Source organism: Balaenoptera musculus, chromosome 7 (assembly GCF_009873245.2).
Source record: "Balaenoptera musculus isolate JJ_BM4_2016_0621 chromosome 7, mBalMus1.pri.v3, whole genome shotgun sequence".
Lineage (NCBI taxonomy): Eukaryota > Metazoa > Chordata > Mammalia > Artiodactyla > Balaenopteridae > Balaenoptera > Balaenoptera musculus.
Window position 1 is genome coordinate 54,157,807 of NC_045791.1, and position 15,049 is coordinate 54,172,855.

The 15,049-nt window shown below is 41.9% G+C and overlaps 1 protein-coding gene across 5 annotated transcripts in view; it reads left to right on the forward strand.

The window, feature by feature from the left end:
* The first annotated feature begins 4,015 nt into the window (after positions 1–4,015).
* The window catches only part of MAP3K20 (mitogen-activated protein kinase kinase kinase 20), a 169,200-nt gene continuing 158,166 nt past the window's right edge, over positions 4,016–15,049 (forward strand). For 2 of the 5 annotated variants that reach the window (XM_036857316.1, XM_036857321.1), the window contains exon 1: positions 4,178–4,310. The gene's annotated coding sequence lies outside the window, so the exon portion shown is untranslated. The other 3 variants (XM_036857319.1, XM_036857322.1, XM_036857317.1) reach the window with 3 other exon arrangements.

The window sequence follows — 15,049 nt, forward strand, 5'->3', positions numbered from 1 at the left end:
CCACAGGGTAAATGTAATATGATACTGGAATAGATTAAATGCCAAAGCAGATATGAGAATCAGCTGTCTTCTATTAGGCCCGATATTAAAGAGATTTGCAAAAATATAAAACAATGACACTCTGCTCACTAACTTTTTTTACTTTGGACAACAGTTAGTTTTCATTAAAACATGTTATTTACGTTAATATATGTGGCTTTGTTATTTTTAAATGAATTAAAAGATTTCAGTTTTAATTTCCTGTATGATGAATACTGACAAGTATAACATAAACAAAAGCTATTTGATGTTCTCAAGGACTTATTTATTTATTATAAAATTTTATTTATTTTGAAATATTGTTGACATGCAACGTTATGTTAGTTTCAGGTAGTATAGTGATTTGGCACGTGCATACATTATGAAAGGATCACCACAATAAGTCTAGTAACCATCTGTCCCCATACAAAATTATTACAATATTATTGACCATACATATACCTTATGCTGTATATTAATAAGCCACCCCCATGGCTTATTTATTTTATCTCAAGGATTTTTTAGAGTGTAAAGGAACCCTGAGACCAGAAAGTTGGGGAACTGCTTAGTCGAAATGAACAAGCCCTAAAGTTTATGTCTTGCTCCCTGAGGGAAGACAAGTTGCCTAGGATTTCCAAGACTTCTTCCTGCTCTACAGCGTAGGATGATGCTTTAAACTGCCTTGTCGGGTTACTTTGAAGATTGGGTGGAGTGAGCTTGTGTAAAACTCTTAGGTCGGTGTATGGCACATGAGTTCTCAGAAAATATTAGCCACCACTGTTATTAGTACTGTTATCACTACTACTATTACTACCACTATGAGGATTATTATTCCCTCCTGGCAATGTTTTTACTTAGCTACTAGGGGATTTAGTCTTTGAACTTGTTAAATGCTCTTGGGCCTTTGTACTTGCGGTTCCCTTTGCCTGGAATAGCTTTCCTACCTTTCTGTCCAGCAAATTCTCACTATTCTTCTCATATGGACTTAGAGCTTCTTTGTCTTGGAAGCTTCTTTGTCTTTTATGGCTTTCCAAAAAGGTGTCCTGCTGTAGGTCCCCATATATGCCCACTTAGCACACTTCCTGTATCTTTAATGGCTTTTCTATTGCATTCTGAAAACTCTGTGACAGTGGGGAACACGTCTGGGTCACTGCTATAATTGCAAAGCTCAGCACAGTGCCTGCCGTTCAGTAAATGCTTGTTGAATAAACTTTGCAAAAGTCCCCAATTTCTCTTCTCATCTATTGCTCCTTTCATATCCTGGAACACCTAAGCAAATTTGGTACCCGAAATACTCTTGAGAATTCTTCAGTCCTCAAATTAGATGTGAAATTTAAGCTTGAAAAGTGACCTGGGTTTCATTTGTCAGTTTAAGGTAATGGCTACTTATCTTAAAAGATGTTTGATTGTATGCCTTCATTTCCCAGGGATCCAGAGTTGTGCAGAAGGTAAAGTATCAACTTTTGTATAAAAGCTGGTTAATTCTTAGTTATGATCCAGACACAGATCACTCACAATCTAAGATAGAGAACTGAGATGGCTAGAAAAAATGCTTCTGGGTACCAGCATCACAGCTCTTATTGCTGTAAAGAGAGGGAAGAATACTTTGCTTCCTTTTAAGTTGCCTTTCCTTCCATCCTTAATGTAATTTATGCCTGCACTTCTCTGATCCACTGATAGCAGTTCCAGAATTTCTATTTTAGACAACAATCTGATTGAATAAGGGGCTAGGAGACTTTTTCTTTAAGCTATATTTGCATAGCAAATACACTGTTTTTACTGACATTGCATGTTTACTTTGGAGGGTATTCTTGGATATAAGAGGGTGCTAAGGACTCCTAAGTCACCTTACTGCTGAAAGTACATCTATTTTTAGTATGGAGACATGTGAAGTAAAGGAATAGGAAAGCTTGATAAGAGAGGTTTGACTAGGTCTCTTTTGTTACTGCTATTTACATTTGTAAACCTATACTCTGCCTGGTGAGAATTAACCAATATGCTTTCAAAAAGATTTGAAAGTCTGACAAAGCAGAGTCGACCATGGGAATAAGCACCAGAGTATATTTATTAAGTCTGGGGCCTAAAGAGATCAGTATAGTCACAAGGAAACAGGCAGATTGACCAGAGAAAAATAAGACTTGAAGAAATCAGTTTATCACACAATTATTATGTATTCATTTCAGATACAATAAAATTTAAGACATGACCTCAAGGAGCTTGCAGCCTAATTGGGAAGACAAGAGAGTGCCTACGAGGTTATCATTTAAGCATATTTGTGAGACTACTTTTTAGCATTCACTGTTCCTGCTGGTTATTATGTTCTTAGCCTAATTTATGTGAAGAAAAATAAAATGAAGAAAAGAATGGATAGAAAGGAAGGGGATCGTGGCTAAACGTATTACGACATATACTCCAAATTTAAAGCAGTATTATTCATAGTTTTAAAGCTGGAACCTTCAGCTAACATTTAATTGGGCCTTCTTATTTTGCAGAGGAGGAAACCGAGGCCTGTCTAGCAAAATACCCCAGCTGATAAGTGGCAGGCCTAAAACCAGAAGCCAGGTTCTCTGTTCCCATTCTAGTGTCCTTTCCATCACAATCTAGTGCCTTTGAAGTTGAGGTAAAATAACTGGAGTCACCCTATACCTAGGTCTGTGCTAAAGAGCCTTAGTTTTCCCTTTAATGGTTAGATGGCTTTTGGAATTCTTTGATTACCTACAGCAGGAATTTTTTTTTTTTAGCATGACAGTTTTCATCAATCCTAATTTCTCAGTTCCCCAAATAGAATCTATCAATGCTAAAGTTCCTAGTCCTTATCAAAGGGAAAATTCAAATAATTAATCTGAATCACAGACTAGAAAGTGGGTTTTTTTAACCTCTATTCACTCATCTCTCCACTTCCGTATCTTTAACCATATGAATGATTTCCAAATTTTATATTTCCCTCCTGACCTCTTTTCTGAATCATTTTCATATTTCAACTGCTGCATCTCTACCTGTTTTTCCTCCCATGACCTCAAACTCAACAGGAAGCCAGCTCCTACTCCACCGGTATCTCTGTTTCTGTCAATGACACCGTCATTCTTCTAGTCACCCAGGTCTGAAATCTTGGCATCATCTTTCTTCTTTTCCACATCTAGTGGATCACCAATTCCTGTGGCCTCCTCCTGAAACATGTCTCTGAAGTTCATTTCTTCTTTCCTAATTCTATTTTGTACACGCCAACTCAAATCCTCACAATTGCATAACCAGGTGGTAACAATATGCTGCTTCCCAGTTTTGCCCTAGCAACCCATTCTACAACCACCCTGGACTGCTCTCTCTCGAAATCACCATTAAAAAACAAAACCACAAACACCTACTTCACCCCTTTGATTCTAACTTTCCACAGTTCCCCAGTGTCCATAGATGATAAGATTCAAAATCAATGAGCCCTGGATCATGCCTCCCATACTTTTAGAACCTCGTCTCCCGTTTCCTCCACAGAACCGTCCTCCCCACTGACCATAACTTCTCCCCAGTACTGATTGCCACCTTTTGCTCACACCTGGAGCGGATTCTAGTCTCATCTGAACTCGGCTTTGCTAAAGTCATCAACCAGGGCAGCAGACCATGACCCCTCCTCAAAATTCCGTAGGTATCTACTGATGGTTCCACTGAGGCAGCCTTCAGCCCTACCTCCCCCGAAATATCTGTACACGTCGGCCGGTCCCCTTCCCAAGCAGATAATTAACATCTGTCCGGCACGAAGGAGCCTCCCGTGTCTTTGTATCCCAGCGCCTTTTTCATAGTAAATGTTTGTTGATAAGGATGAGTTGAGGGAATACGTGGTGTTAACTTGTTAAAAAGATGGGAAGGCACAAAGGGAGGCAGAGGCACACCCCCTTCTCCCCGCGCCCCCGCGGTATGGGGTGCGGTCTGAGGGGTGCGGCGGCCTGGGAGGGGCCCAGGGCGCGGGGCGCAAGGTGCCCTCGGGGTGCAGCCTGGGAGCCCGAGCGCCCGCCCCCGCCTCGCTGTCTGGCGCTTCTGCGCTGCGGCCGGGCCGGCGGGCGTGTGTGGCGCAGACAGGGAGGCCCGGCCGTTCCGCGCTCGGAGGTAGGTGGTGCTGTTGCCGTGACTGTCTTCCTCATTGGCGCGGGCGGAGAGGCGGAATGTTCAACTCCTGATTCGGGCGGAAAGCGTGGGAGCCGCGCCGGCCGCAGTCCTCTCGAACCCCGGCCGCCGCCCCTGCCCTCGCCGCACGCGGGGCCTCGGCGCCCCCGGCTGCTGCTCGCGCCCGGCCCGGGAGCCAGGTAAGGGGCCAGGCCGGAGGCTGCGGGGGTGAGGGTGCGGAGCAGGCCCGCCGCGATCGCGACTCGTCCTGGCGTCGCGGGCCGAGGCCCTGCCGGGGTCAGGGCCTCCACGGAGCACCCCTGTCCGACCCGGAGCTGGCGTCCTCGGTTCCCGCGCCCTTGCACGGCCGGAAGCGGCTCGGGAAGTTCGCACGGGTCCCAGGCAGAAGTTGGCGCCGGGAAGAGCGGGGCGCAGCCGGAGAGACTCCAGTGGTCTCGGCCCCGGCGGGCGGCGGCTCCCGGCCGCCGCTCCCCTCCCCGGACGTGGAGCGCCGGCCTCGCCGGGGGTGACCCGGGCGTCTCTCGGGAGGCGAGGCGCGAATCTCCCAGATCGGCGCAGGGTGCAGGCCGCTTCCCGGCAGAGGTGCTTGCGTGCGAAGAGAGGCCACTAACTTCTGCTTTCCTGCCGGCCGGCCCGGGAGCTCGCCTCCCGCCGAGAGCGGCGGCGCCTGCACTGCCCCGGGCAGCGTGGAGCTCGTGCCTTCCGCGGGCGTCGGGGTGGCCGCTTTGCCGACCCGGTGGCTCCCCGGGTTCCTGGGCTCGGGGTCCTGCACCAGGCCGGAGGTGAAGGCTGAGGTGGCCGCCACGCCTCGCTTGCTCCTGACGGCTTGCAGACAAACTTTAATCCAAAGCTGGCCGGAGGACATTTAATTTCCTACAAAGTGGGGCAATCGTTAGCTTGTTGAAAATGTATGTTTCTGATGCGCCTCTGGGTCTTGGATAAGCAGTGTTTATGGGGAAACTTAATTACTACTTTTGTTAGTTTCTTTAATAATGAAAGCAACACCATTTAGTGTCCTATTCCAGTGATATTACAATAAACAGCTTCTTATGTATGATAGTGTATTAGAATGGACTTACAGAATTAATTCTATGATTTTTGAGCTACAGTGGTTGTTAAAGTATATTCATATTTTAACCTTAAAGCTGTTTTAGGAGAGCCTTCTTGCTTTCCTGACCTCCGTTGAAGTGAACAGCTAGGATTCAGTGGAACCAAACCTACAGACACATTTAGACAAAAAATAAACAAGCAATCCAAGACAGTGTCTTCTTTGTAGTAGGCCCATCTCCACAATGAAATTTCATGTCGTTTTTTGATTTTCAAAAAATATGGGATGGCTGCATTTTAATTATAGTTTTAGTCATTTGTGGAGCCTTTGTTTTACGTTCCTGCTACAATAGTGAGAGATTTGGGAGGTTGTAAATGAATGCGAATTTAGTTAGTTTGGAAAGAGAGAATTAAGATAAAGAAACATGGTCTTTTAGAGCAATGTGTACTGTTTATTTTAATCTTTCAGAATTTAATTTTTATTATAACTTTTTTGAGATTATTATGGGAGTTTTTTTAAACTGGAAAATATTGTTTATATCAAAAGTTTTAGTGGTAATAATTCCAGAGTAAATGACCATAATGGCAAGGACATTTTGTTCTTGTCTAGGAAAGCAAATAGATGATTGATCTTTTTTTCTTATTCTTTTAGGGAACACATAAGGACAAATTAAAAAGAGAGAGAGAAATATCCAAATATTAAGCACTGAGGATTTGGATCTAAAAATGGATGGTCAAAGATCTTGGGAACTCAGGGACCTTCTTGCCAAATAAGGAAACTTGGCAGGCTAAGCTGTGTATTTTAAGTTAGCACACGAGTGAGTGTTATTGGCAGTATATTGGCTGAGTGCCTATCCGGAATGAGCAGTGAAACTGATAGGGCTACAAAATTATAAACAGGAGTTAACAGGGGCATGGAGTGAATAATCTAGTTATCAGAGAAAACACTGGAGAAATTACAGTGATGTTTCATGAAAAGGGGTCAGACATGGAGTGAAACTATTAGTGTGGAGTGAAAGAGAAAAGTGGACAGTTGATTTTAGAAATTGATGGATTCAGAGAAAAGAAAGGAGAGAATCAATGATTTTTTTTTTAAAACCAGAAAAGGATGTTTGTGGTGATATAGGCCTTCTTGGAATAAGATAGCCTTATATCTGTATCCAGAGATGCTGGAAATAAAAATCAATTTGGATCATTTGTTTTCCATTTTATTCTACCCAAGACAGATTGACAGGGAGGGTGTCTTGTCTATCTACATGTAATAGGAACAGCTAAGGCACCTTTTGGCCTTACTGCAGGGAAGATTTAGGCTACTTCTTTTGTGGCTGTTAACCTTGCCCCACTACACACAAATAAGCAGACTTCCAGCTGTGACCAGAAAACTGTACCTGTTAAGGAAAGAGAGCTATAAATGCTAGAGCTTAGATTGGTTTGACTGATACCTGGGTGCTTTTGTGTCAGACCCTCCTACAGACAGCTGAACCATCGATTATGCCCTAATAGCAGTTAAGTAATCCCAACACAGTAGAAGATTCTGTGAGAACAAAGCAGCCACGCATTTGACACCCTAACCCCAGCATCACATTAACGCCTCACATTGAACTTTAGGTGGATGGTAAGCAATCTAGTAATTAACTATAATAAGAAAAGGGTTTGTTTAAAGAAAAAAAAGGCAAATTAGGAGGAGGCAGAATGATATAGTGGAAAAAAGACATGATATGGTGGAAAAAATGATATGACTTTGAAGTCAGACCTGAATTTGAATCTCAGTTGTGTCACTTTAAGTTAGGTAGTTGGCTTGGGCAACTTTTACACCGTTGATCCTCAGTTTCCTCACATGCAAACTGAGGACAGTAATCCCTGCTTCATGAGCAGAAGGGTATGAGACAGCACATGGAAATGCTTGAGCCAGTGCCAGGAACTTTAGCCACCATCACTGAGTGGTAGAGAAGGGGTTTTCCACACTCTCAAGTTATACACAGAGAAAGCTACCTGTCTCACTTGTTCCCAGCTAAGGCTTGCCCTTGGTAGCCTGCCCTGTTCCCAAATCATACTTACGTGTGTATGTAGGGCTAGGAGGTTTTCATAGCTATTCTCCTGCTTTGCACATAAGGATTTCTAAAGCAGCTCTGTGGGTACCTCTGTGTTTATACACAGCTTTGTAATATTCTTGGGGGGAGAATCTGAAAATTAGTGCATTTATATTTGAAGAATTTGGGAGGTGTAGGAATGGTGGAAGATTATGACCTTGAAGACCAACACTGGAACCATTCTTACAACTGATTTTGAGCACAGATTGCCTTCAGGGACCAACATTCTTCTTTGTGGACTCATCTCTGGACTTCCATAGAGGAAAACCAAAAAGAGATGGCAAGGATTACTGCCTAAAGGTCATGGAGGAAATCTTTGCTTATTAAGCTTTTCTACCAAAAGTGGGGAAGAATGTATTCCTTCAGGGATCTGTAGGTATAGCCATAAATACCCCCAGTGTAAGCAAGCACTTTTTTTTTTTTTAAATAAATTCATTTAGTTTATATAAATTTGGCTGCGTTGGGTCCTCGTTGCTGCACGCGGGCTTTCTCTAGTTGCGGCGTGCGGGCTTCTCTTGTTGCGGAGCACGGGCTCTAGGCATGTGGGCTTCAGTAGTTGTGGCACGTGGGCTCAGTAGTTGTGGCTTGTGGGCTCTAGAGCACAGGCTCAGTAGCTGTGGCGCACAGGCTTAATTGCTCTGCAGCATGTGAGATCTTCCCGGACCAGGGCTTGAACCCGTGTCCCCTGCATTGGCAGGCGGATTCCTAACCACTGCACCACCAGGGAAGCCCAGCAAGCACTTTTTTTTCAAATCTTGCATTTAATCTTAAAAATTCACGTGACTTTGGCATTGTCTTCTGTACTGTTTGACTTTATTGAACAAACCAATACAAACAGACATTAAGCAAGTTTATTCCTCCAAATCTTAAAAGTGAAATCTTAAAGTAAAATTGCTGATGTAAGGCGTGTGTTTATTCCTGCATCTTCTGCTCAGAACTGGGTACTCCACCTATGGGATAACCCACATTTGAGGAGCATGGTCCCGGTTCTGGTAAATGGTACTGCACCATTCTGCTTTATAGGCCAGCCCGCCACACGGGGTAATGCAATTCCATTATGCTGAGAAAAGAATAGGGGTAGATCATCATCCAAAGAGTTTTTTTTTTCCTGTGGTCATACTGTGGCTTTTGAGGTCAGCAGAGCTCTTTGCTTTGGAAGTCGAGAGGAGGGGGGAGGATAGTTGTAGGATAGAAGTCTGAAATATGGCTCTCACCTTCTCAGCCAGTTTGGGAGGAGAAATTTAGGAGGATGCCCAGTCATCTCCATTATTCCCATTGCTGATATTGATCACTGTGTTCCTCCACAAGGGAGGGGGCTCTCAGTGTCAGGTTCATGACTGTATCCCTAGGAAGGGAAGGGAGAGGTCAGTTAGTCATGGTGTACTCATAGGGTTGGAGTGGATCTTTGTGAAACTAGTCGTTCTGCCCTCCTAGTCTCCTGCCCACACTCCCGTTGAACACTCTCAGTGATGGAGGACCCACTACTAAACAGGGTAGCATATTTCCTTGTTGGGCAGCTCTGATAACCCAAAATTCTTTCTGTAACTTTTGTCCACAGATAGCGTTGCCTCTGGCTCAGTGATGCATACTACAGAGTCTTCCTTTGGTCTTATCTAGTTTTAATGACCCCATTTTTTTTTTTTTCATGTTACATCAAGGTTACCACTTTTTAACTCTCATATTTCCCTTTCTCAGGGAACCTTCATTCTAGGTTTGTCCAAAATTGTACTGTTTGTTAGCAGCCAGGAAGGTGAGATACTTTCTGTTTGACAGAAAACTGTTCTAGAGTAGAAATAAGAGCTGAGTAGCAGCAGGATCTAGGGATGGGTGGGCCTGCTGACTGAATAAGCCGTGTTTACTCACCAGGCGTTCTCCTCTACCCTCACCCGTATCCCCAAACACCTGTGTATTCCTCTTCCAGCCAGCCCATAGAAATGTGCCCTCTCCATGCTCCTTTGCTTTAGTCAGACTCTGGCCCCGTTCTCTTCCTCATGCCTCCAATCATTCAACGCTAGAAGCTTCTAATCATTCAACACGAGAAGCCCCTGCAGTGACCCATGTCCTGGATTGTACCTACTTCGAGTTTCCTAGTTGGGCTTCTGTTTGAGCACAGACACATTTACACACGGCATTTCTGTGGCATAAGTGCCCCTGCCCCCTACATTCTGTTCCTCCTGTATTTTGCTTCTAGTAACAACATTTCTGGCAAGAAAAGTATGTCATGGAAGTCTCCTTTCATTAACTGAAGTATTAAAGTACAAATAATGTCTCATTTAACTAGTTCATTTTAATTTTAACCTGTGCTTTAACTAGAGAGTTCTGTGTTATTTATGTGATAAAGGAGAGAGGGGAAAAAAAAAAAGTGAAACAATATAGCTTTTCTGTTTTTTTAGACTGTTAAAGTTGGCTTCTCTCAGATATCCATGACTGAAGATCCTCTTCACTGAGCCCAGCAACCTGTTCTAGACAAGATAGTCTGCTTTCTGGTAGCAGCCTTGGAGGAAGGAAGGACATAGCTACAGTAGACACAATACTAGTTAGTTCTATTCATACCTAGTCTCTAGCTAGTCTTACAGATCTTATCTATCATAGCAGAACAGCAATCCTGCTCAGGAACAGAATCTCTGAATCTTTGACCTTGGTGTTATAAACAAATACATCAAACCAGAGCTTTCCCCATTTTTTTGAAAATAAGACTTGCAGAAAAAAAAAAAATAATTGCAGACCTGCAATCCAAGTGGTATTGTTTTTATATACATGGTGATAAAGCACATTTTTATTAGTTTATTTACTAATCTGTGTTAAGGAGGCTGAAATAATACTAGCATAAATAAATATTAGGGCAGTGAGCTTGGCAAAGGAATTTCCTGAGGGGGGTTTTTTGGGTTTTTTTGGTCATATTCAGGTCATGACAAAACAAATGAATTTTTTTTTCTATATTGCATCAGAAAATAGACTTTTAACTTCTGTGAAGAGAGGAAGAAGAGTAGTGTAAATTAGGGGTAGAAAAGGATCTGAGTTGAGAAATAATAGGCCCATATAAACCTAAAAGATAGAAAAATCCAGAAAAAGTCCAAAGTTCTTTTCTAATAAAGCTAATCCTTTTATAAGTAGACTTAATTTTTTTAAATTAAGATTTGCAAGTATCTTGAGTCTATTTGATACGCAGTAGATAATATCTGAAAGAAGATAATGGCCACCACAGAAATGTACACTCTAAGACCCTTCCAAAGTGAGGGCTATAATTGACTAAATAGGTCCCAGAAACTCTAGTATCTAAAAAGTGCCAAAAAATAAAAGTATTGTCTTTTAATAACTTAAATATTCTCCTTATGAAAAAAATGTTTAAAAGAAAATTATATTGCTGAGAAGATAGATCTTGCAAAAATGGCCAAAATCAACAGCAGCAACTAGAGGAGTGAGGGAAAAAAAATAAAACGTACACAAAGAAGCTCACAAAATAGGGATTTAAGGATCAACAATACATTATTTATAGTTGTTCTGCAAAACTAATGAAGATATAATATAAAACAATTCTAAAAACAGGGAGAGGAAAACTATTGAGGAAAGCATACCTAACTACAAAGGCTGAAAAAATAGATGGTTAACTATGATATCAAGATTTCTTAAAATAATTAAAGAACTATAGTTTCCATTTATTGAGTATTATATACGGGGTGCTGGGCAAGGCCTTTCACAGCATCTCCCACTTCTCAACAACTACACAGAATGGGTGTTAACTGCCAGTGAGAAAGCTGAGGCCGGAGAGGCTCAGTGCCCTGCCCAAGGCCTGGCAGCTAGTCAGTTCAGATTTGCTACTAGAGCTGTCTAACTGGGGTCTTTCCCCTGGATCATGCTGTGTCTGTGTTGAAGTATCTGTTACTTGGAAGTGAGACTTAAATCAAAGAAGTCAAATAACACTGTTCAAACCTGATAGCTTTTGGACTATCAATTTTGAGACACATGGTAACAGAATGGATATTTCATTTATTGGGTCTGGAGAGAAAAGTCATTGATTCCAGGTTACTGAGAGGTAGAGGCAGAGTTCTAACTCACATCTATCTAATTCTAAATTTGTGGGGGTTTTTTTTCTTTTTTTAAAATCCAGGGCAAAAGTCCATTTTTTTTGGACTGGAAGGCTGAAAACTTTAAAAAGTAAAATAATAACTCCCTATAAGGTTTTCTTCCTCCCTATAGCTCCACTTTTGATAATTACCTGATAGTACTATATATGCTTTCAGCAATTAATAGTTTAAAAATATTTTAAAATTTTAATGTAAGGAAATTTTTTTTTTTTTGGCCACGCCCTGTGGCTTGCAGGATGTTAGTTCTCCGACCAGGGATTGAACCCAGGGCCCGGGCAGTGAAAGTGCGGAGTCCTAACCACTGGACGGCCGGGCAGTTTCCGAAGGAAATCTTTAAAAATTAAAAAAAAAAAATTAGTCTTTCTACTCAAGTACTCAAATGATTGGACTCAACCACTGAGTTAGTGATTTTCAATATTTTCAGAGTTCTGACACCCTCTTACACATTTTTGTGATATCCCTGTTCTAACTTACCCTTCAGTGCTCTGTGATAGATACTTATCATTAAAATTTAAAACAGTGTTGAGAGTTTATGAAACCAAAGTTAGGATGCTACAAAATTAGGACTGGGAATTATTGCATGGAGAAAAATTGCCTTTTTGTGTAAAAGCAGTTGTTTTAACATGGTGGGATGAAAACATCATTTGATTGGGTATACTATGTAAATACATTTATATAGATGACTCTTATTAAATTCTAGTCTATTCATTGGAGAATACATCTGAAAAATTAGAACATAATTTCATCAGGTAGCAGTCTTCCCCAAGATGCTCTAAGTATGATTAATCAGCAACTCAGTTTATCCATTCTTCTGGTCATAAGTTGATCCTCTTAGAATAATGATTTTAAAGGAGAGAAAGCTCAAAGGGAAAAGTAAATATATGCGGTCAGACAGTCACATAGATGACAATGGGAATCTCAGTCAGGTTTTTCAGCTATGTCCATGATGCTTTGCTAAGCTCACTGGAGTTAAAACCTGTATTCATACACCCCAGAATTGTTAGTCTCTTCGGTAATCAGATGGGACCTAATTTTTTATGGTCTCAGTAAAACACTCAAGTAATTATATAGTTTCGTTCATACATAGCCAGTTTCCAAAAGGCAGGATGTATCACAAAATGAGTAACAGTGATTCTGGGAAGAGCTGACTAGTTACCTCATCTCAGGGTGAAGATCCTGGAGAAGTATGCTTCTCAGAGGTCAGCCTCCCTCTGGCACCACTGGGTCAGTTTCAAATGGCACTGATCCTGCCTCAGTTCATCCACATTCCCTGGACTTGCTCTGCACCAGAGGGTTCAGACTTATTCATATTGATCTCATCCTGGTTCAGATCTGTTTGTTCTGGAAGGATTTCTTCCCTCCTCCTCCTCCTCCTCCTCCTCCTCTCCCCCTCCTCCAGACTCAGATACACCTAATCCTGAAGAGCCCAAATATACTCATCTCAGTCTCCCAAGAAGGCTAGGCAGCTGTTTCCAAATCAGGATTTGCTTCAGAATCCTCTGGGGGGGGGGGGGACACTTATAAAAACTATAGTTCTCAGATTTTACTTAGTCTGATTGGAATCTTTCCAGCTGCAAAAGGCATAACAGGAATAGCCAGAAATTATTTATTCGTTTATTTATTCATTCATTCATTCAATACATACTTTTTAATGGAAAAGGTGTGATGCACCTAGCTGCGTAGTAGGCGCTGAAGATCCAGATGTACATAGAAATGTGTCTTTTGCCCTTAAAGAATGTGTAGTCTGGTGGGAAGTAAGTGGGAATGATGAACGGATAAAGAGAGGGGCTGTGGTACCGAAGGAGAATTAACTCTGCTCGTGAGGCCCAGAGGAGGTGGTCAGGGACATCACTGGGCAGGGAAAGGCATTCTAAGCAGAGACACTAGCCCGTGCAGAGGTGTGGAGATGTGAAAGCGTGTACTGGGAACTGCAAATCGGTCCTCCTGTGTGTCTGGGGAGGGAAGAGACAAGAAGTAAAAGTGGCTATAAGTGGTGAAGGAAGATCACAAGGAAATTTTCTGCAATTAAAAGACATGAGTCACAGACGGAGAGTATACTGATTATCCCACCAGTGAATGAAAAAGACTCACCTCTAAGCATATCCTGTTAATTTCAGGATTCCAGGGATGACTACAAGGTCCTAAAAGCTTTCAAAAAGGAAAAAATAATGTAAAAAGAATTAATAACCAGAGTAGCTTCAGGCTGCTCTACAGACACATTAGAAACTAATTGAGTATGAGATAATATTGTACTTTTGAAATTATAAGGAGATTATTTCCTATCTGTAATTGCATACTACCAATCAAGACATTTTAAGACATACAGATTCTCCCAAAAAATTGCATCCTGGGCACTCTGTTCAGGTAGCTAATGGGAGATGGTGCACTGTCAAAGTAGGGGAATAAACCAAGAAAGAGAAGCCAGGAGATCCAAGGACAGGAGTTCCCACAGAGGAAAAGGGGAAGGAAATGCTGAGGAGGATGGGGAGGGGAAGTCCCAGTCAAGTCTGGCCTAGAGCAACTATTCCAGCTAGATTGACTGAAGTTGAAGGGTATAGCAGGAATGTCTCCAAGAGAAAATAGAACACCGCCCCACCTCCTGCCAAATTACCGGATGTTTTTACTTTATTGAGAGGAGTTTTGCAGTTCTTGGGAGAGTTTGATGAGGTGAATACATTTTAGGTGTATAAAAAGCTAAGCAGGGACTTCCCTGGTGGCAGAGTGGTTGGGAATCCGCTTGCCAATACAGGAGACACGGGTTCGAGCCCTGGTCCGGGAAGATCCCGCATGCTGCAGAGCAACTAAGCCTGTGTGCCAAACTACTGAGCCTGTGCTCTGGAGCCCGCGAGCCACAACTACTGAGCCTGTACGCCACAACTACTGAAGCCCGTGTGCCTAGAGCCCGTGCTCCGCAACAAGAGAAGCCACCGCAATGAGAAGCCCACGCACCACAATGAAGAGTCGCCCCCACTCACCGCAACTAGAGAAAGCCCCCGTGCAGCAACAAAGACCCAACGCAGCCAAAAATAAATATAAAAAAATAATAAATAAATTAAAAAAAAAAAAAAAAAAGCTAAGCAAACAACGAAAACAAAAGCAGAACAACTAGTAACTCTGGGAGAAAGAAAAAATTATCCAAGAAAGGAAAATTCATTGAGTCCTGCTCAGCACTCTTGGGAATAATGTTTACTTTGTCAGACTACTGTAAACAGTGAATATTGACTTAACCAAACGTTACAGTAGAGTTGGATGCTGGGAGGATTGGGCAAGTGTGACATATTTGTATGTAAGGAGGTAAAGGATGGGATATGAGAACTAAATCCTTATCTTCCACAGGGAGAAGTTAATAGGTAATAACTAAAATGGGACAATCAGGAATTAGCAATATAAAGACATTTTTAGAAATATAGATATAAAAATATCATATGAAATATAAATATCAGAATAAAATCCTAAGCGAGTTGAAATTAGTTCCCTCTGAAGAGAGCATTGGGTGTGGGGAGGGGGGGGAAAGGAGAGTTCTATTTTTTTGATAAAAATAAAAGTGAATAATAAAAATATAGTGTCTATAATACTTAACACTGAGGAACTCTTGCAAGTGGTGTTTTGCATTTTGTTGAACAAACTTTTTTTCATCTTTATTTTTAATTTTTAATGACATTTTATTTTTTTATTAATTTTTATTGGAGTATAGTT